At 42.4% G+C, this 22651-nt stretch overlaps 1 protein-coding gene across 2 annotated transcripts in view; it reads left to right on the forward strand.

The window, feature by feature from the left end:
- SH3GL2 (SH3 domain containing GRB2 like 2, endophilin A1) overlaps window positions 1–22651 on the forward strand; it is a 161353-nt gene that overhangs the window by 68475 nt on the left and 70227 nt on the right. Inside the window, exon 2 of one of the 2 annotated variants that reach the window (XM_038403723.2) lies at window positions 6802–6865. The exons of the other annotated variant lie outside the window; for it this stretch is intronic. The gene's annotated coding sequence lies outside the window, so the exon portion shown is untranslated. The remainder of the gene's footprint in view (window positions 1–6801; window positions 6866–22651) is intronic. 2 annotated transcript variants of the gene reach the window in all.

A 22651-nucleotide genomic window follows, 5' to 3' on the forward strand; every position in this document is an offset into this window, starting at 1 on the left:
CTGCACATATTAGCTTTTCCCTCAACAAACTGAAAAACAAATTGAATCGAGTATCAATTTCTGTTCTCACTATTGCCGTGAACCAGACCTGAAGCTGCATAGAGTTAAATTTTAACTGATGGCTTTTTACCTTCTTAATAGATATTTGTATTGTAGCACCTAGAAATTCCTCTCTGTAAAGACTTTCCTCTTTTGACTACCTGGTTCACTTTGATTTATCCCAGGGTATGCCATTTGGTTACGTCACAAATACTGGCTCCAATTCTGTCATCTTTACTCATGAGGCACAACATAATGTGGGCTAAGCTTGTTTTTGCTGCAAAGTTAACTCAAGTTCTTACTTGGGTGTTGCTCTTAACCTGAGTCCCATTCACACACACACATCTCTGTCTTGAGTGTGGGAGTGCTCTGTACCTAACCTAGCTGGTTCTTCCAGGGGTATAGGTTAACAGCATGAACTCTGACACTTTAACGGGTAACCTGACAACTCTGCTGTGTGGACGCAGGTCCAAGTCACACAAGTGCTGAAAGATCAATGCCTTCCCACGATTACCCTGAGCTGTATTTTCTAGCCACCTTCATAGAGTGGCTCAGATCGGTGCCTTGCAAGGTACTGTGGGATATGACCCCAGAAGGCTAGTGCCTCACATGGTTAACCATAGCACTAGTGTCAAATGTGACTTTGCAAGTGGCACTGTTGCCTGAGCTAAACCAATTTAGGTGCTCACATGCATGTGCTGTTCACCTCTGTTAATTTGGCAGTGAAGATATACCCTAAGGGTAAAAGATTGGAGCCATCATCCATGAATTACGATGAGACTTCTGGGGCTTGTTTCTCTACTGTTTTTGCACTCTGTTTTGAATTAAGGTGGGGGAACAAATTCCAAAGTTGAGGGGCCCTATCAGAGAATCCCCTGGCACTAATTCCCTCCCTTTTAAACAAGTATGGGGTTGAGGAAGGGTGGTGGCCTTGAAAGTAGGCAAGTTCCAAATCATTTAGGTCTATATAGGTCATAGCTAACACTTTAAACTCACCTGGAAGCCACTAGGTGCAGACATCTCAGAGCGTTTGTGTACTGCACTGAAAGTGAGATCCGTAGTTAACAAGTTTTAGCGTGGTCACCTCCACAAACCCCTCCTCTTTGGTGGGCCAACATTGATTCTCAGTAACATGCAAAGTATACAAATATGTATCTCATCAGCTTGTTTGCTCCTTTATCTACCTGTGGGTCACTGGAGTGAAGCATGAAGTACTCTATCCCAATCTCTGCCACCTTGGAAAGGTAATGCGTGTTTCCTAAAAAGAAGCCCACCAACTCTGAGTCAATATTCATTGTGTTACCAATTGTCACAGGCTTAGCCCATCAGGTGTCTCCTTTGAATGTCATTTTTCTGTGTCTTAATTTCAGAATGAGACTATGTAAAAGGCAAAGACTGGGGGAGGTGGAGTTATTACCAGAGACAACTTTAAATTTTCCAGCTCACAGAAAGACTTTAATGCTCTCACTGCAGCTATATTAATCTCCTTAGAAACCATCTAGTTTCTCCATGTTATTGTGCACCACTTTTTTTTCCCCCTCCAGAGAAAAAACATCAATTTCTAGGATACCTTGGGACATAAATTAAGGAAAAATATCTTTAATTATATATTGAGGTTCATGTGGTCTCACAAATATGCCTGTCCCATTGTTGCTATTCAGCTCAAGGCTTTCAGTGCAACAGTAAAATGTAGTGAGTTGTTGTTTTTCTCTTTTTCAGGCCAAATTTCTTGAGGAGTGAGAACTTTTTTTTTTCCCCTACATCTCTAAAAACAATGTACGTCCTGGGTGTGTGTTTGACCACTAGTACCTCTGTAAGGTCTCAATGTGCCTCTTTGTGGTATCTGCCACTACACTAAAGACACAGGTTGTAAATCAGGGTAGAATTTAGCCCTGTGGAGCCTCCTCTCCTGTCAAAGGGAGAAACATTTACAAGGGCAGCTCCCATTAATACTAATCAATGAGTGACTAGACACCATTGACATTTTGCTCTTGTCTAGCCCTGTTCAAAAATAAAACCGTTCATATAAAATCATAACTCAGAGGTGTGTACTGAAAAAAACAAATCACTCACCCTTCCAGTTAAGCAATCTAAATGCAAAAAACATTATATTTATGGAACCATATATCATCTGTGCTTAAGGGAAGCTTTCTCTAAAACTGAAATCACAGGATAACATATTTCCCCTGATTAAAAAGGAAGCATATTGACACTTGCGTGGTACAAAACAGCCTCCAGCACTTCTTGCTTAACAATGCAAATGGTACAAATCTAAAAACCATTTCAGCTCATCAGCTTGCAACATTCCATATTCAGAAGTATACCTTTTGAATCCTTTCCACTCTGAATTCATATGGTTCAGGTAGAGTTGATCAGTTAAACAACTATGGACTCAAGTGATTTAAGGCTATAATGGGGAAAGTGCTTAAGCATGTGCTGAAGTGTTTTTCTTAATGAGTGCTTTCTTGCCAACGCTAATACCACTTCAAGCGATGGTCCCTATATATAAAAATTTCAAATGTGGCGGCACGTATGTGCCAGAGCTGGAAGTTTTCAGCAGTAGTGTCCATTGCCTCGCATGTGTGTCTTTCTTTCCCTCGTGCTTGAGGTGAGCTAATAAGAGGCCGTGCAGAGCAGCACTCCCTCAGTTCCCTTTTACCGCTCATAGCCTTTATAAGAACAATTGTCCACTATATATTGTTAGTTCAGTTATGTTCTTGGTTGTGTACATAGCTTGTAGTTAGTGGAGAGATTTGTTCCATGCAGGGTCCACCCCGACTTTGTTAGGAGACTATGCCCATGTCCTGGGATTTAAGAACTGTGCCTCATGCCCTCACTCTTTCTTGGTGAGCAATGAGCACAGCTGTTGCCTCTATTGTCCGGGGGAAGCACATCTCGCAGCATGCTGTGATGTCTACAGGTCCATTCTGCCCATGAGGTTCATCTCCTTTGTCTCCACAAATGCCTCATGGAGGAAGCACTTGGGGCCCTGTGTGGTGTCCAACCCTAGACTGGCAGAGCCGGCAGTGCACTGCCATTCACTGGCAGTGAGCACCCCACCCTTTACTTCCCATTCGGATTTGGCGACACTGCCGAAGCATGATGAGGCCAAGGAGAGTTGCATGCAGTCCCATGGACATCTCGGAACAGGTCCCTATCATGGAATGCTGCAATGCAGAGCATTACCTCTTTGAGCCAAGCCTGGATGGGCAAGACGTTGCATGCAGAATCTGATGCACCGCCTCCTTTGATACTACACATGGAGGGGGAAGGCCAAGACAGAAGGAGGTGGCACTGGTATCATTGTCTCACATGCTGGCCATGCACCCTGACAACCCTCCAAGGCGTGTTCCTCCATTTTAACAGGAGTCCCCACACTCTCCCACACTTCAGTAGTCACCTGGATGTGCCCTGGATGCTCAGATGAGTTGAACTGCTGCTCCTCATGGCACAACTCGACCTGTTGTACCCACCCTCACACTCATCTCAGCTTGGTGGCAACCTACATTGATGGATACACCACTGCTTCCGGGCCAGGATTCACACCCAACAGTCATGGGACCACCTGCACTAATGGCCCCACCACTACTGGAGGCCTCTTTGGACTCGGAGGGCTTTTCAGCAGAAATGATGTTGTTCTTTGTTGTACTGGCACAGCTTGGACTCCTGGGCATGTCCACCGCACTAGATGGGCTACCCCCCCTGGTCCCACTGGGGTGGTGTCCTTATGGCCCACAGTACCCACAGCTCCATGGCAGAAATGGCCCACATAGGATCTGCACCACCACCTGTACCCACCTTCAGAGGTCACATACCCTTCCATCTGGGCCTTTCCACCAGAACCACCTCAGACCTGGAAGTGGAACCAGAGTATGATCCAGTGCCAGCAGTCCCGCAGGCAGCATCCTCCAATCTGGATGAAGTCCTGATTCTACCAACCCTCTTACCTCCCAGTGATCACCACCAGGACCAGGAGTTGCTGCAGGAGGTGGGCCTTGATTTGGGTATCCCTTGGAGGAGGTCTAGGACCAATCCCATTGGCTGCTGGACACTCTTCAGCCTTGTGGACCAGCGCATGTGGCTCTGCCCATTAACAAGGCCATGCTCCACCCTGCATGAGAAGTCTGTCGCACACCAGCATCCTGCACCTGACGCTTCAGGGGGCAGAATGTCACTACTTTGTGCTGTCCAAGGGAGCTAATTTCCATTTTTCTCTACCCTGCCCTGGTCTTGCAAGTGGTACACATAGCAACAGAACGGGCAAGACAGCACTTCACCACCTCCACCCCACTGGGAAAGACAACAGAATGCTTGGACCCAGCTCCTACACGCATTTTACTTCTCCACAGCCCTGCAAGTCCTCATTTTGAACTACCCGGTTCTGCTGGCAAAGTATGATTTTAATAATTAGGCCAAGCTGGCAGAGTTCTTGGAGGATATTCTGCAAGACCATCAGCACAAGTTCCAAGCCTTTGGTGGATGAAGGCCGCTTGATGGACAAGATCTCCCTCCAGGCAGCAGTGGATACATCCTCCTGCTCCCTGGCCATGGGCGGTGGTATGTGCCAAGAGGCCTGACTGCAATCCTCAGGCTGTCCCAGGGAGGTCCAATCCAGGATCTTCATGTCAATAAAGCCAAACTGTTCTTCACTAAGATGGATGAGGCCCTCCACTCCCTGAAGGACTCCAGGGTTACTCTGCAGTCTGAGGATTTACAACCCTCATCCCCCCCTCCCATCACCAGCAACATAAGCCACCTTTCCGCCCACACTCCTGCCCCTCCCCCATACCTCCCTGCCTACATCCGGTATGAGGAGCATGCCCCACGGTGCCCTAGCTCCCAGCATCCACACCCTTTGGCCACCATAATCTCCCCCATCACACCACGGCACCAACCAAAGGCCCTATTTTGATGCATCTGTTTGAGCTCTGTGAACCTCTGCATCTACCTTGCTCCCTAACTTCAGGGGCCATCTTGCCCTATTCAGCCCACTGGGGCAAGATCACCACCACAGATTGCTGGATCCTGGAAATCATGCAACATGGCTACTCTAGAGTAGAGTTCCTCACCTTCTGCTGTCATGTCCACCCTCTTCGTTGGCAAGGGCTTCTACTCTCCACGCTTTCTCATCCCAAAGAGGGGCAGGGGCCTCTTCCCTATCTTCAGTCTCCAGTTACTCAACATCTTTATCAGGAAGACCAAGTTCCATATGGTGATACTAGCATCAATCATTCCTTTCCTTCCCTTCCCAGGGGGCATGGTTTGCAGCTCTGGACATGAAAGATGCTTACTTCCATATCAATATCCACCCAGACCACCTCAAATTCCTCTGCTTCCACATGGGTGACTATCACTATCAGTTCAGAGTCCTCCCCTTCAGCTTTGCCATGTCCCCAAGGGTCTTCACCAAGGTCTTTGCAGTTTATTGCAGCCCACCTGCGCTACCTGGGATGCTCTGTTCTCTTACCTGGATGACTAGCTCCTGGTGGCACCAACCCTCGCCAAAATGATGGCAGCTGTTGCTGCTCACTCCTTGCCTTCCCTAAGCATCTATGTCAACTAGGAGAAATCTGTGCTTCTCCTTTCACAGGTAATCCATTTCATTGGGGCATGCCTGGATTCCATAGTTGAACTGGTTCAAAAGTCTGTATGGACACTCTTATTTTTGTTTTAAACCAGGCTTATTTCAGTTTAGCCTAAGTCATATTTTTAAGTAAACTTGTTTAAAATCACACCTTAAGTTACACCAACTCAACTCTCTGGGGGAGACAAGCTTTCAGCTTAATAATTTTAGTGTGGAAAATATCTCGCTAGGACTTGGAAAAGTTCAAATGGCATCTCTTTGCCGGCAGGGCAAGGGAGAGGGAAGATCTTAACAAGAGAAAAACATACCTTGTGCCCAAAAAGTAAATACAGGACTGTGTGTCCACACAGGAGCCTCACTGCACTGGATGCCAGATCCTCAGCTGCTATAAATCAGCATAGCTTCAGCAAGAACAAGCCTGGCTGATGTATATTAACCTTTAGGCCAAAAAGTGGGTTTGGTTGCTGATTTGAGGGACAGATTCCCAGCAGGTGTATATTTGGCATAGCTTCATTGATTTCACTGGAGCTACATCTATTTACATGAGCTGAAAATCTAACTCTCTGCATCTAAACACACTTTTCATCTACCTGTGCTTGCCCAGTCACTGTCATTAACTGAAATACATATGAATTGAACAGAGTTGGAGGGAAAAATCTGATCAAGTCCTAGGATGGAGTCGCATATTCCATTTGCTCTAGTGAGGAGAGAGTTTTTAGATATTTCATTACAATGAAATTAAGGCTTCTGAAAAATGGAAAATTCAGCAGGGAGCGATTTAGGAGATTATCCACGCATGAGTCAACTTTGCCTTATGCCCAAACTATAAGGAAATTGTCCCATTCCTTAAGGAAAAATGAAACACAGTTGTAGAAAAATAATCTGAGTTGTTTATATTCTTGTCTTTTTAGATTACTTTCACTGGGCCAGATTCTCTCTCCATTCTGTAAAACTCTCATGTATTTGCAAATGTAGATATTTTAAAGAAAATCCCTTTTAGTATAATTTAAGAATAAATCTATAAAAACAGTTTGATGTGCATCCATATTTAATAAAATCTTAATATAATGGACTGCATTAAGAGTTTAATATTATAAGGACCACAGATTTGGCCACTCCATTCACTCTGTTAAATATGGCATACACACTGGATACCATATGTGTTTTTTTTTTTACAGAGACAGTTTAAGACGCATTCAAAATGCCTTCACCAAATGTGAGCAAATGGAAATGCAACCCTGAGTAAGTTGTTTTCTCTGTTATATAGACACCAATGTTATTTACTTAAATTGTAATGCAAGGATCATCTTTTGGTTCTGTGTTTGTAGAGCACCTAGCACAATGGAGCTCTGGTCCATGACTGGAGCTCCTAGGAGCTACCATAATACAAATATATATTTTTTATTAACCTAAATGATATTGTAACAATTTTTAAGATTCAAATCCTACAAAAGTCAGACAAATCAGAGTTAGTTCCCACAGAAACCTCAAGTCTTCTGTATGTGCACAATAAAACAAGGTTCATTTCATGATCATTCAGCATGTATGTAATCCGCACAGTGCCTGACCTATGTCAGGTTGATTATTAAATATTATTACTCCTATTTTACAGATGGGGAAAGTGAGTCAGAGAAGAATTGACTTGCCCAAGGGAATACAGTCAGTTAGTAGGCAGAGTCTGCATTAGAAATAAGGAGACTTTGATTCACACCTCACTTATTCCACTAGTCATTTGCCCAATAAATAAATGACTCGCGTGTGAGTAAGGACTGCAGGAATGAGCACGCTGTTTCTTTTTTCTCCTTCTCTCAGCCCCTCCTCTATACTTATTTTCCTCTCTTCCCTTCACCATCGGAGCTTGAGAGGCATTTAAATGGCCAAGTTCAAATAAGCAATTTCATGGAGTGTTGAAATGGGCCAAGGAAGAAGGATACAGAACACCTGGCAAAGCATTTCCATAGTTGGTCTCTTGAAACTGAGACTATTTTGGAGCAGTAAAGGGTCAGAAATTGATAAATTTGCTGGAACCACAATGTTCTAATATCTCTCAATGTAATTACTGCACATGTTTTATAGTAAAGAAATGAAATTTTCGGCTGACCTGGTAAGGTTGTGCCAATGACTGTTGGCAGGTCTTGTAGTTTTTAAGCCTTACAACAACTTGATGCAGTTTTAATTACATCTGGGAGTCACAGAAAGACCTGCCATCCATCAAGCAGACCTTTCAACAAGACCTGTGACTTTAGAGCAGAAATCAAGGTAAAAAAACCTATTTAAAAAATTTACTTGGGAGGCCAAAGTGCTTCTTCAATTTTGTATCTTTGGCCCTGACTGTTTTACATTTGCATAGACCTTTAGCTGCATAGCTACAATTAAATTTGGTTGGAGTCATCCAAATGTCTGACAGTGTGTACCTCTTAATATTTCAAAATGAGGACATGCTCAATGAAGGACTTGGTCTAGGACACTTTAGTTATTCTGTGTGTGTGTGTGTGTGTGTGTGTGTGTGTGTATAGATATACAAAACACACATAGAAAATATGTTAAAAGAACATTAAGGTTGTAAAGTCTAGTACTTGAGAGAGGAAATGGCAGAATTAAAGTTGCCTGTACCCCACAGGAGTGCTGTAAAAAATAAACTAATGTTTGTGAAATATGCAGTTGCTATAGTGAAGATTGCCACAGACATGCCCACGAAGAACTTAATCGGAACAGAGGTTGAATAGTGCAAAGTAAATAAGGCCTGGGGCCACATGTCAAACAGTGAGGATAAAACAAAATATTGACTAGCTGCTCGTTAATGAGCATCCATCCTATGCACTGAATCTTACATATGCCTCTTAACTAGTCACACAACTGCCTTAGAGTATCTGGAGATTCTGGTTTAGGCTGTATCCATTTTTCAGTTGAACAGTAAGAATTACAGCTAGCTTAACTTGCTGTTGGAGGATGGATTGGGAGGGAGTTGTGTCAAAATTGTTTCCAAGCAACAGAACACATCTTTTTAGAGCTTCTGGTGCCACTTGTTCTGTACGAAATTGTCTTGCCTGAGCTAAAAATTCCAGAAAATGTGCAATTAAAACCATTAAGAATTAATGAGAAGTTAGGATAATGAAAGTTGGAAACTGACTGCAATTCCCCATGGTTCCTCTAGCATATGAAGTGGGTAGCACTAGCCCCCAGAGCATAGTTGCTTCTAAGGTGCATAAAGGGGGCTTAAAGCCACCTTGACCTGCCCTTTTCTGTGCTGTCTTCTATGGTGCACCACCTGAGAGAGGCAGAACAGAGTCTTGAATTGGATCCTGAAACTTAATGCAGAGGGGGAGGGTTTTGAAAATGTTTGAAGATGGAGAATAGTCATGGTTTTTTGGTAGGATGAAAAGGCCAGCATCAGCATTCTGGGCATGCTCTTGACTGGTGAAATGGAACTTAGGGAGGCTGCAGGGACAGTCTATTTGAGATGAAGTGAAGATTTCAGCAGAGGTGGAGTCAAGTCAGCGAGAGGCATAGAAAGTTTTGTGGTAGTGGTGATAGGCAGATTTTTAGACATAGAAGATGTGGGAGGAGAAGGAAAATTCTGGGCCAAGGATGATTGTCAGGATTTTGTTTATGGATGATGGAAGGAAATGAGCAGTCTGAGCTAAGAAGGGGACTACAGGTGTTGAAACTGTCTTTGAGAATATTTCTGTAGTTAAGAGAAGCCCTTCTCTCTTGCTGAGAAAAGGAGAGTTAGTGTGCCAGAGTCAAGGGGTGGACAGTGACAGATTTTTAGGGAGTTGGGAAAGGCTCTAGATGAGTAAGAGCTGATGATAATGCTGGCAAATGTAAGGATCTATACTGTTTTAGTTCGATGAATCTAATGCATTCAACATTTCTACTTTCCTATCCTCGCTGGAATATGAGAAAACAACTTCCGGTCTCCATAAGCCTATTTCATTATTGCAGAGGTAATCTCCTTGTCTTTTCTTTAGATTCAAGCTTTGCTGGGACAAGAAGCAATTTTTATTTTTCAAAATTTCCTGTCACTCAATAAAACCTACTTGTTCTTGTCATGAATCTGGTGAAAATATACCATCCCCCTCAGTTTCCTCATGGATGCAAGTTTATTTTGCAGTTGCATGGGACTGTGGAGAAGTAGCTTGCATGAGTAAGCAAGCATGTAATACGTTTGTTAGTGTTATAATATTCCTTTCATCTACGTCTGACTCCTATTAATCTTGAAAGTTCCAAAGGACAGCCTGGATCTGCAGTGCTGATATTTTAAAAATGTAACAATAAAATCTTACAGCTGATTCAGAACTTCTGTGTGGGCCAGTGATGACATAAGAATTAAGGGTGACTTGCTGGTCCCTGTGAGAAGCTGATCAGCTGCATTCTGTATTAATTGGAGCTTGTGGAGGTCATCCTCTGTGTGCCCTGCAAATAATGAATTGCAGTAATGAAGCTAAGAATAGCAAAATCATTAAATCAGCATCTCCAGGACTTCCCTGTCAAGGAGGCACCTCAGCCTGGCCATATTCTATAAGTGATTGATTTAAAATATTTTGTTCAAGGCTCATTGAAAAATAGCTCCAGTTCCAAAATGACACCTACCATTCTCAGGTTTGAAAATTTTTATATTCTCATTCTCAAAAGGATTGCTAGAAAGAGAACAAATACCCCCCACCCCACCCCATGAACCAGCTCCAATTTTCCTATCAATAGCACTTCTTGTTGTCTAGAGTTACATTTTAGAAAGAGGCACAACATCCAAGAGTGAGGGTCTCCAAGATAATTCAATGGACGCAAGACTGTTTGAAGTGCAGAAAGAACTGAGGAGACCTTCTTTAAGACTGAAAGCCAAGGCCATATTGAGTTGTCTAACTAGGCTTTTATAAGGTCACTGTGGTATCGGAGTAGCCTTCCACAGAATAAGTACAACAATACTTTGCTATCATCCTTGTCGGCATAAATAACCTTGAGATTATAGTTGGGACTTAAACATATGTATGTCCTGATTCTTACTCCACATTGGAAAGTGAGTGTAAAACACTATCATTTGGGTTTGCTAGCATTTTACTCATGTACCTTGGGGTAAATCACGATGCATAGAGTAGAAGACAAAGGGCAAAGATGCTGATACTTTTGAGAAGGTTGCTGTAGGGAAAGCTATGTTAAAGAGATGGGGTTTGCGTTCCGCAAGGCAACAAGTAGGCAGATGTATATCTAGTGAGTCAACTGGTTCAAATTAGTGTAGCTTCATTGACTTTGACGAAGCTGTGCCAATGTACACCATTTGAGGATCTGGCCTGTTATAGCTGCCACAGTAATTGGTCCCATATCCTAAAATGAGCAAGTGTTCCCTGACAATCTATATAGAAAAATGACTTCAGAACACATGTACCATATCACCTATCTATGCTTGTGTGTTAGATGTCATGTCAATAATCAGTAGGACTGCTCAAGGGGTAGGGTAGAAGTCAATGCAAATATAGGTTGCAGACTCTAGCTTAAAGTAGATTATATGTATGTATATACTACCCACACGAAATAGGGAGGGAAATGGACTTGAACAGAACTGAGAATCAGTAGATCTCCCTCTGTCTACTGTGGATTCCTCATGCGGTTTCGGCCATGTCTCTTAATCCCTCCAGGGGAGATTTTTAATATTTCAGATGAGCGTTGGGCATCTAGCTATCCTTGACTTTCAATGGGAGTTGTGTGCCTAACTGCCCTTTGTGCCTTTGAAAGCCACCCTCTCTGTGCTTCAACACCCCTTTTATAAAATAAGGATAACAATGACAAATGTCCACAGGAGTGTTTTGAGATTTAGATCATTAATGGTCCTTTGATGGCAGGTGCTATGGAACTGCAAAGCATGTTAATAAGAGAATAAATACATCTCTTGTAGTACAAATCTTTGCTTCCAGGGTCTGTGGCAAGTGGATTTGTATCTTGTGGGAGGTTAGAACATCAGTATAAGACCTATTATGACTGGAAGACTTAGGACATGTCTACGCTACAGACGTAAATTGACCTATGTTAGGTCGGCTTACAGCTGCCACAGTAATTACTGAGCTGGTTAATGTCCACAATATCCTCCTTCTGTCAGTGGTGCACATCCTCACCAGGAGGGGCAGTGTGGGGGCTGAGACCCAGGGCAGCTCCCTGCTGAGAGCCCGGCTGGCCCCCAGACTCTCAGCTCCCCATCCCATAGATACTGTGTTACTCTAACTACATCGACATAAGCCCTATGCCTCTTGTGGAGGTGGAGTTATGTTGGTGTAGTAGGGCACTTAAATCAGTGGGAAGAGGGCTATAGTGTGTAAACTGACATAATTAGGTTGATGTAAGCTGCCTTACTCTGACCTGTGTACTGTAGACCAGGCCTTAGGTACTGCCCACTTAGAGTGGGACACAGAAAATCTTATCAGTGAATATCTGAGTTTTGACTTGCTGAGCAGTTTGCAATGAGGCCTCCAAGGGTGATTAAAATAATTACTTTGGGATTTTATTAAATGTATTTCTTGGATGTGAAGGAGAAATCCTGATCTGCAGCAGGTAGTATGTGATGCGTGTTCTCACCAACACTCATCTATTTTTATAGGCTGATTTTTGGTTGTTGTACACCCCTGGGGCTTCAGTTCATTAAAACAGGCTCATGCTATTTTTCATCTCCCTCTTTGCTTGACAGAACACTAGTGTGTAGCATTTCTGGACTGGCTATTAATATAAAATAGTCACTGCTCTGCTTCTACTACTTTTTCAAGCAATGACCTACTACATGCATTCTAGGACATCCCTTGTATTTACACAGCAGGAACATGTACTTACCTTTTAGGTTGAGGGCTACCTGAAAGTCTTTAGAGGTTGCAACAACAACAAGAAAATCTAGAATGCTCTGGATCCACGTTCTCACCTCTCTTGGGTATAGGCAGCTATTTAGCCTGCAAGACAGGGCTTACAGTTTTTCTGGAGTATCATTTCCTATGTCATTACTTGGCAGGGTTTATTTCTGTGCTTTATCTAATTCTTCTCTTCACCCATTCTAGATGTCTACAGTATATGTAGCTGCACCTTCTGTTTTAGAAATCATGAGTCCAGGCCTGCAAGGTTCTGAGTGCCTTCAACTTCCACTGACTTAACTCAGTGGTTCTCAACCTATTTATCATTTGTGGGCCACGTGTGCAGCCCACAAAGTGTTACCTGGGCTGCAGGTTGAGAACCACACTGCTCCCTACCTAGCCCCCCCAACCCCTATGCCCAGCACCCTCCACCAAGAGACCCCTTCACAGAGTGGGGCTAGGAGCAGAGAGCTGAGCACAGGGCAGGGACCCTGAACCCTGCTGCGTGGGAACCCCCAACCCTGAACCCTGTCATGCGGGGCCAGGGGGCATCCAGGACCCCAGCTCCAGACCCTGCCACAATCCCGCACCCTGCTGTGTGGGGCCACGCGGAAGCTGGCAGCCTGGACCACACGGCCTTAGCGCACAGCTGAGCTGGTCCACAGCTGTGTGCTAATTGGGCCACAGGTTGAGAACCGCTGACTTAACTGCATTCAGTACATACACCGACTTCTGCAAAGTTGCACCAAGAATTAATTTGGTCCCCTGTGCAAAACAACATGTCCTCTTTGAGAGACTGCTGTCAGTTGAGGAGTGGAAATAGTTCACTGGCCAGTCAGGGTGCACTTTTCAAGTTGCTAGCTATAGGTCCTCCTCTGATATTAGTGAAAGAAAAATATCCTGCCCACTTTCTTCCTCAGGAGAAAGAAATGTGTTTAGGAAATCCTAGGAGCTACTACACCACATTATCTGAGGAAGTGGGCTACAGAATATTTAGGCAAGAGAAGGAAAAGCAACTATTTCAAGAGTGCTGGAAAATGTTTATTGAAAAACAGGAATATATTTTTCACAATACACCTCCCGCCCATTTTCTGAACAGATCTGCAACTAGATTGCTAACATGAAACTATCTATGTAGACAAGGTAAGGGCTGTGGACACATTCTCACATGGAATCTTGTGACTGAGTTTCATACAACCATAAAATTGCACTGATTGAAGGTAGTTATAGTTCATGGGGTTGGTAATGGGACACAGAGCCTTCAAATTCTGAGTCACCAGTTCATATCATGATCGGGTAGGTAAGAAGAACTAAAAATCTCCAGGAATTAATTATTTCAGTCCATTTCCTAATGATCTCCCAGCCTACTTGATGCTAATTGGTGGACTTGTTGGAGAACAAGAATTGCAGGGAGACCTAATTCATCTTTTACTTCTAGGGTTGTTTCTGCCAGAAACGGGTGTGATGGCAACTTCTAAGGAAGGTTTTACTGTCATTCCATGTATAGAGGGTTTTCTTTACCAGGGCTGTCAACCTGACTATTTGAGAGTCCTACATTTCATGAGTCCTTAATTAAAAGAAAAGAAAATGTTTTCTCTTTGTACTGGGCACCTTCATATTTTGAATTTGGATAATACTGAGCCCTTCCATTGTAATAACAATAAGGAGTCCACTGTAATAGTTCTGTTCTTGTAGGGAATTGAGGGGATGTAGTCAGGCAGTAATGTGTTCTGATGGAGTGAATGCTGTAAGGTTTTTGTCTGTATTGTGTTTAGAAATATAGCAAATTGAAATAGCTAATTATGTGATTTCTGTGGCATATTTGAGATCAACACATCATTGTGCTGGCTGTGACATTGATTTGCTAGTGTAATAGACTTCTCCCATCAAGCATACAATTCTCTCATTCCTCTAGTTCAGTGTTTCTTGGATAAGAGTAATATTTTTTTTTCAGGTTACTCACCCAATTTACTAGCTTTGTAAATTGTTACACTGTAACTTTTTTACAGTTCTATCCCTGTACATAACAGATCTGTTGGGTATTAAAATAAACTGGTTTTCAGGTAAAAACATTACAATGTTCAGAACAAATTGCTTTCCTGTACATTGTCCATATAGATCTTCTGATTTTCTTTGCCTAAGGTTAGAACAGACTCTGGTTGGATTAATTGATCTGTAAACCAGCAGTTCTCAAACTTACTATGAGAAACATATGAAAGTATAAAGTATTGTTCTACATAGCTTCCATATTCTGATCAAACAGTATAATTACTCAAATGTCCTTTTTATTGTATCTGTTTTGGTGTACTGTCCTTATGATATGTACTCTTGGATTTAGAGACCAATTCTGCACTGCTCACTCAAGTAAGTAGTCTCTAATGGGCCTCCTTGGGTGAGTAAAGGCTGTGGGATTAGGTACTAGGGCCAGATGTTTAAAAGCACTGAGGCCATGTATAGGTGCGGATAGGTTCCTAATGCTATTTTTTTGAAAATAGCTAGGTGTCTAACTCCCATTGAAATCCATTACCATACAGTGTTAATGTTTCTAGCACACTACTTTGTGTGGCAATGGAGGGTAAAGTTGACACTTTAGTGGCAACCACTGTACACTTTAGACTAGTGCAATATTGAATTCTTTCCTCCTTGAAGAATGTGGATATTTCTCTGCTTGTTAAGTGTTTTAGTTATGAGGAAAAAAATTTTGCTAGGGAATTGGTAAAACAAAAAAAGTTAGAATGTGAGAACATTGCAGGGTGTGTAACTGAATACAAGACTGCAAATGAGTCAAGAGCTTTTGAGGTTCAAGACTCTACAAGAGTTTAGATTTCTCTGATTCAGCAAGACATGCTACCAGAGAAATACAGTAAACGTTTCAAAGCAGCAGCCGTGTTAGTCTGTATTCACAAAAAGAAAAGGAGTACTTGTGGCACCTTAGAGACTAACAAATTTATTTGAGCACAAGTTTTCGTGAGCTACAGCTCACTTCATCAGATGCATTCAGTGGGGAATACAGTGGGGAGATTTATATACATAGAGAACATGAAACAATGGGTGTTGCCATACACACTATAACCAGAGTGATCACTTAAGGTGAGCTATTACCAGCAGGAGGGGCGGGGGGGGGGGGTAAAACCTTTTGTTGATCCCACCATCAACCTCAGCCTGGACCAGTCCACACAAGAGATCCACTTTCTGGACACTACAGTGCTACTAAGCAATGGTCATATAAACACCACCTTGTACTGGAAACCTACTGACCGCTATTCCTACCTACACGCCTCCAGCTTTCATCCAGACCACACCACATGATCCATTGTCTACAGCCAAGCTCTACAATACAACCGCATTTTCTCCAACCCCTCAGACAAACGCCTACAAGATCTCTATCAAGCATTCTTACAACTACAATACCCACCTGCTGAAGTGAAGAAACAGATTGACAGAGCCAGAAGAGTACCCAGAAGTCACCTACTACAGGACAGGCCCAACAAAGAAAATAACAGAACGCCACTAGCCATCACCTTCAGCCCCCAACTAAAACCTCTCCAACGCATCATCAAGGATCTACAATCTATCCTGAAGGATGACCCATCACTCTCACAGATCTTGGGAGATAGGCCAGTCCTTGCTTACAGACAGCCTCCCAATCTGAAGTAAATACTCACCAGCAACCACATACCACACAACAAAACCACTAACCCAGGAACCTATTCTTGCAACAAAGCCCGTTGCCAGCTGTGTCCACATATCTATTCAGGGGACACCATCATAGGGCCTAATCACATCAACCACATTATCAGAGGCTCGTTCACTGGCACATCTACCAATGTGATATATACCATCATGTGCCAGCAATGCCCCTCTGCCATGTACATTGGTCAAACTGGACAGTCTCTACGTAAAAGAATAAATGGACACAAATCAGACGTCAAGAATTATAACATTCAAACACCAGTTGGAGAACACTTCAGTCTCTCTGGTCACTCGATTATTGACCTAAAAGTGTCAATACTTCAACAAGAACTTCAGAAACAAACTCCAACGAGAGACGGCGGAATTGGAATTAATTTGCAAACTGGATACAATTAACTTAGGCTTGAATAGAGACTGGGAGTGGATGGGTCATTACACAAAGTAAAATTATTTTCCCCATGTTTATCTCCCCCCACAGTTCTGCAAACGTTCTTGTCAACTGCTGGAAATGGCCCACCTTGATCATCACTACAAAAGGTTCCCCCGTTCCCCCGCTCTCCTGCTGGTAATAGCTCACCTTAAGTGATCACTCTGGTTACAGTGTGTATGGTAACACCCGTTGTTTCACGTTTTCTATGTATATAAATCTCCCCACTGTATTCTCCACTGAATGCATCAGATAAAGTAAGCTGTAGCTCATGAAAGTTTATGCTCAAATAAATTTGTTAGTCTCTAAGGTGCCACAAGTACTCCTTTTTCTTTTTTACAGTAAATGTTGTAACTAGTGGAGGAGAACTAAATGTAGCCTATACATTTGATGTTTTTATGATTCCACATGTTACTACAAATACCAGTACATATTTCATAATATGGAGAGATACTTCTGTTGCTACCAGATTGCTTTTTTGGACTGTCTTCCTGTCCAAACACAGCTTTCCCCCCCCCCCCCCCTTCATGTTGATAGTTCTAATACTTAGCATCATTGAAAGAATGGCAATTTCATAATCAGTCACATTTTGAGATTACCTTGCAGCTGCACAGCCGGTCACTACACAGAGCAATTAATTTGGAATAGAAACGGGCAAAATTGATTCCACTCAGGATATTGAATATTTTGCTTGGACTGTAATCCCTTTTAGATGCTGTAGCTGCAGTTTAATAAACACCAAGCTTTGAGTCTACATGAGACAGTATAAATGTTGAGAAATAAGTCCATTGCTCGAAATGAAATGAACTCAGTAAGTACCTCTCACACAGTTTAATTAAGGGCATGGTAAGTTTGTTTCCAAAAGTTTAAAAAAAAAAAAACAAAAAAACAAACCCTAAAACCGGTATTAAAAATTAGAATCATGTGACCATTTTAATAGCACAATGGGGTCCTGATCCACAAAATATGAATAATGAAATAATAATGCAAATCCCTATACAACAAGGATTCTGGAGTTGTGTGGCCATACCTCAACCCCTCCTGATTTAAAATGACAGCTGTAATTAAAATGGTGCCTGTTTGGATGTAAGCAAAGCCTTAACTGTTTCAGAAAATGAGAGCCTAAAATCTGGAATATAACTGTGCAGCAGTCTCAAAATAATCTGCAGTTATGCATCTGAATAATTCCATTATGCGCAGAGCCCTGATTATATGGTGTCCTAGCCTAACATACCGTTTAGAGTCAGAATTCATGGTATACCAGTCCTTAGTCTCTCTCATAATAGAGATTTCTAGCAGAACTTTTAGAACTGAATAATTGTCTGTCTTGGTCACAGTCATTTGAGAGAGTGATTAGAAAGGCTTGATTTTGCACTTCAGGTAGAGAGCTTTGGGTTTAGAACTCCAAACTCTTTCATGCTGATTTATTACCTTTTGCAAGAGTATCACCAAGGTAGCCATGTTCCTATATTGCACTTTCTTTAGGCTTCCCTTCTTGATTACACAGTGGTATGTTTTAAATAACTAAATGCTGAAAGGACAGAGGATTAGATGACTCTAAGAATTAATTTATAATGGTATATGTAAACTTTCATATCTAAGTCACTGGTCTAACCAGACCCCACTGGGGTGGAGTGCAAACCCATTAGCAAAATTTCATATACTGTGTAGTCTTTAAGGCCCATGAGACCTGGAGAAAGGTGCTGCAGGTGACATGACTGAACTAGGCAATGTTAACTGAGTATGAAATTATTTGCTCACCTCCCCTTTTACTGAAACAATTCTAAAAATGCTCAACAGTGTGAAAATACATGCTGTTTACTTGCATTTTAGCAGAGGAATACCAATTCTGCACAGGGTTGCTGGAACTAGGGATGCTGGGAGTACAGCAGTACCCCCTCACTTGAAGTGGTTTCCATCATACAAAGGATTTTCAGTTTTGTTCAATGGCTTTCAGCAGCCCCACTGGAAAAACTATTCCAACAGCACTAGTCTTGCAAGACTTAGGAGTTCTGCAGAAGAAGAGTCTCTTTGAGCTGTATGGTCCTCTGTGGAAGAGGGGAGCAGCAACAATACAGTCAGAAGGGACTGATATATTATTAAAGGAGTGGGAGAGGGGCAGAAGGTGGCTTGCCGGCATAAGCACTGGCTGTGCCTAGCTCTTAAACGCTGCAAGATTGGCCCTCTGATCCTGAGCTAAAGCGCCACCTCCATTTGTTCCTGAAAGATCATAGAAGATTAGGATTGGAAGAGACTTCAGGAGGTCATCTAGTCCAACCCACTGCTCAAAGCAGGACCAACCCCAACTAAATCATCCCAGCTGGGGCTTTGTCAAACTGAGTGTTAAAAACCCCCTAAGGTTGGAAACTTCACCATCTCACTAGGTAACCCATTCCAGTGCTTCACCACTCTCCTAGTGAAATAGTTTTTCCTAATATTCAATGTAGACCTCCCCCATTGTAACTTGAGACAATTGCTCCTTGTTCTGTCATCTGCCATCAATGAGAACAGCCTAGCTCCATCCTCTTTGGAACCCCCTTTCAGGTAGTTGAAGGCTATCAAATCCCCCCTCACTCTTCTCTTCTGTAGACTAAATATGCCCAGTTCCTTCAGCCTCTCCTCAGAAGTCATGTGCCCTAGCCCCCTGATCATTTTCATTTCCCTCCGCTGGACTCTCTCCAATTTGTCCATATCCCTTCTGTAGTGGGGGGGCCCAAAACTGGATGCAGTATTCCAGATGTGGCCTCATCAGTGCCGAATAGAAGGGAATAATCACTTCCCTCGATTTGCTGGCAACACTCCTCCTAATGCAGCCCAATATGCCATTAGCCTTCTTGGCAACAAGGGCAAACTGTTGACTCGTATCCAGCTTCTCATCCATTGTAATCCCCAGGTACTTTTCTGTAGGACAGCTGCTTAGCCAATCAGTCCCCAGCCTATAGCAGTGCATGGGATTCTTCCTTCCTAAGTGCAGGACTCTCCACTTGTCCTTGCTGAACCTCATCAGATTTCTTTTGGTACAATCCTCCAATTTGTCTAGGTTATGCTGGAGGGTAGGGATAGGGTCCAGAGTATCTACCTCTCCCCCACAGCTTAGTGTCATCTGCGAACTTGGTGAAGGTGCAATCCATCCCATCATCCAGATCGTTAATGAAGATGATGGACAATATGACATTTCAGCTCCTTCTGTCCCTTGCCTCTAAGAGAAGCTCCCTGGTGCAAGGATGAATTCAGCACTGTTTTAGGTGGTGCACAGAACTTGTATGTTTCACCCTAGGAGAGAAGAACTTGGCCCAGACTCCTTCAAGAGGGTACTATAAACCTTCCCCTATGCAGTTTTGCAGAAATTTAAGCCACCAGCCTAAAGAAAATCTCTTGTATCCTTTCTCTCTCTCACAGGGACCTCACTTGTATTTCCTCCACCCTTGAAAGACTCCATCTATCATTTCTCATGGTCTGGTGCCTCTCTTCTTCCTACTGTATCGCTCATCTGGCTCACATTTGACATGTTGGTGAATATGAGCTGTCCTTATTGCACTGTCCCAGACTTCCTTCTTATCCTGGGTTTTGTGGGCTTCAGAATCACTCCCTTTGCCTGGGTATTTATATCTCTCTCTCATACTCCTTTCCTTATAATTACTTTGCTACTCATGGTTCTTTCTATGACTTCCTCTTCCATTTTCTATTTCTGCATTATTTTCTTTCCTCCTTTTTTCTTGTTTTTGTCTTTGCTGTTTCTGCTTCTGGATCTTTTAATTTGTTTTTTCCTATGGCTGCCACCATTTCTTCAGCTCTTTGTCTTTCTGCTTCCCTTGTCTTTCTCACTGCTTCTTGCAACTGCTTCATGCTGTTCAAGGAATATTTGTCTTCTAGCACTTCTGTTAAGGGGTTGTACTCCCGTTGTAACTCTACATCTACAAATGTTAGCGTGGAATAGGGTGAATCAATATTACCTTTTGAAGCATTGTGAAAATTATGGGTGGAAAAGACACAACTAGCCCATCCTCTTCCCAACAGCTTGTTTCCTGCATACATATTTAGGACTTAATCCTGTCTGATTTTTAAAATTCCAAGTGTCTGTTATACCCATACATTGTTGGCTGTAACGTGAAAGATAGTTAATACTTTATATGTACTGAACAAAAACATAATGGAAATGTTTTGACAGTCTATAAGAAGACTGGAAATGTCAAATCTTAATTTCTGTCTCTCGTATGTTTTTCATATGTGTTTATATATGCACACACTAAAATCAGAATAACTTAGACCTATTAATATACAATAAAACCTGGCTCAAGAAAGTGCTCAGCTGACAAAAATCAGCTGCTTAACCGAAGGAGATTTCTAATAAAGATATTTTTCACGAGGGAAGGAGACCCATTAAGGGCAGTCTTTTGTAGAGGTTTTGCTGTCTCAATAAGTAATCCTTCCCCGCAATTGTGTTCCTTGGGTGGAGGGCGGGGGAAAGAGAGGATGCAAGTGGGAATCAATGCTGAATGTAGCCATAAATTCTGTTTCATTTACTTCCACGAGCCTGACTGAACCTTGTCCTGATCCATTTCAGTTAACTGTATGCTCTCTGCCTTTTGCACCTACAAGCTGACTTTTTTTTTTTTTTTTCTTAAGACCTTCGAGGTAGGAAAAGCATAACATCTGGCAATTTAGTGATTTGGTTACAGGTACTTGAAAAGCTCCAAGTCTGTTGGATTTTAGGCCACATCACCTCTTCTACCCTCTGGATACGTGAGAGTACTAATGAGCCTGTTGCATTTTGTAATCATGACGTCAATGATTAATGGGATTATGATAAGCATAAAGCAACAGGCCCTGTGTAAATTCCAGTTCTGCTTGTGCTCTTCACCCCCTTCTAGGAACTTTTTCTCAGATGGAGATTACTGCCCTTTCTGAACTCGGGGGTGGTTTGATGATATAGACAGGTGGTCTCTATGGCCAAGACTGACACCAAACGCCTTCTCACTTGTCGACTTGAGCAGGATTTGAAACCAGGGGTTGAGAGGTGAAAGCACACACACTAGCTCATTGCATAAACTAAACCTAAAGAAGATTCTTTTAACACACAAAGACTATGGACTCTTCATTATTGTCCATTGAACAGCAAGGTATAAATATCAACTTTTCCATCTTTGTTTATAGCTCCTATTTGAAAAGAGCTTAATAAAATACGAATAACTCAGCCCTCAGTTTGGTAGCATTTGACATCAAAGGGTAGATGCAGTTACAGTTACTTCATGGCATGTCCAGCAGCTAAGTTTCTGAAGCCCCGTCAGCATGAGGAGGAAATTGTCCTAGATTTAAAATATGGTCAAACATAGCACTTACTGAACCATAGTCTACCACAGTTTGGCCAGACGATGTAGCTGGAGCTAGACTGTGTTCAGAAATATGTCTGATAGGTTTCTGCATGAAGTTCTAGCATTGCTCAGCTACAGTTACAAAACCATATGAGAGAATGGTTTAGCCAGAGCTGTCTTGTGAACTGACTTGAAAACTTCTCCCTTTGATGGAGCCAAAAAATTAGCCAGTGTATAACTAAATAAACCATTCTTTCTAGATTAACAGCTTGTTTCACACCAGTAGAAAAGCCAAATTATTATTTTTTATTATTTGTCATGTGTAACACCGTAGTATTTAAGAGTACTAATCCTGGGCCAGCACCTCATTGTGTTGTGTGCTGTGTAAACGCATAACAAAAAGATCGTCCCTGTCCCATGGATTTTAAATGCCTTTGTGAGTTTGTTCAGTGCCAATTTATTTTTGAAGTGTTCAAAGTGATGATGGGCAAAGAAGATAATCTTAGTGGTGTCTTTTCATGGGGACTGAAGAAGGAGGGGGGAGGACAGAGAAGAAGTGGGTTCAATAATCAAGACTACAGATGCAGAGGGCCTCTCCAAGAAGTTTAGCAATTTCTAGGAATTAGAAATCCTCCTGCAAAAGACAAATTTGGATTGTGTAGCTATGAAAACACATGCATAGAAATAATACACAGCTGCTTTCATGAGTCATTTTGCCTTTGTTTGTTTTGTTTAACGTTTGTTTGTTTGAAAGTCCCATTGGCTTAGCCCC

The sequence above is a fragment of the Dermochelys coriacea genome, chromosome 5 (genome assembly GCF_009764565.3).
Source record: "Dermochelys coriacea isolate rDerCor1 chromosome 5, rDerCor1.pri.v4, whole genome shotgun sequence".
In the NCBI taxonomy this organism is placed as follows: domain Eukaryota; kingdom Metazoa; phylum Chordata; order Testudines; family Dermochelyidae; genus Dermochelys; species Dermochelys coriacea.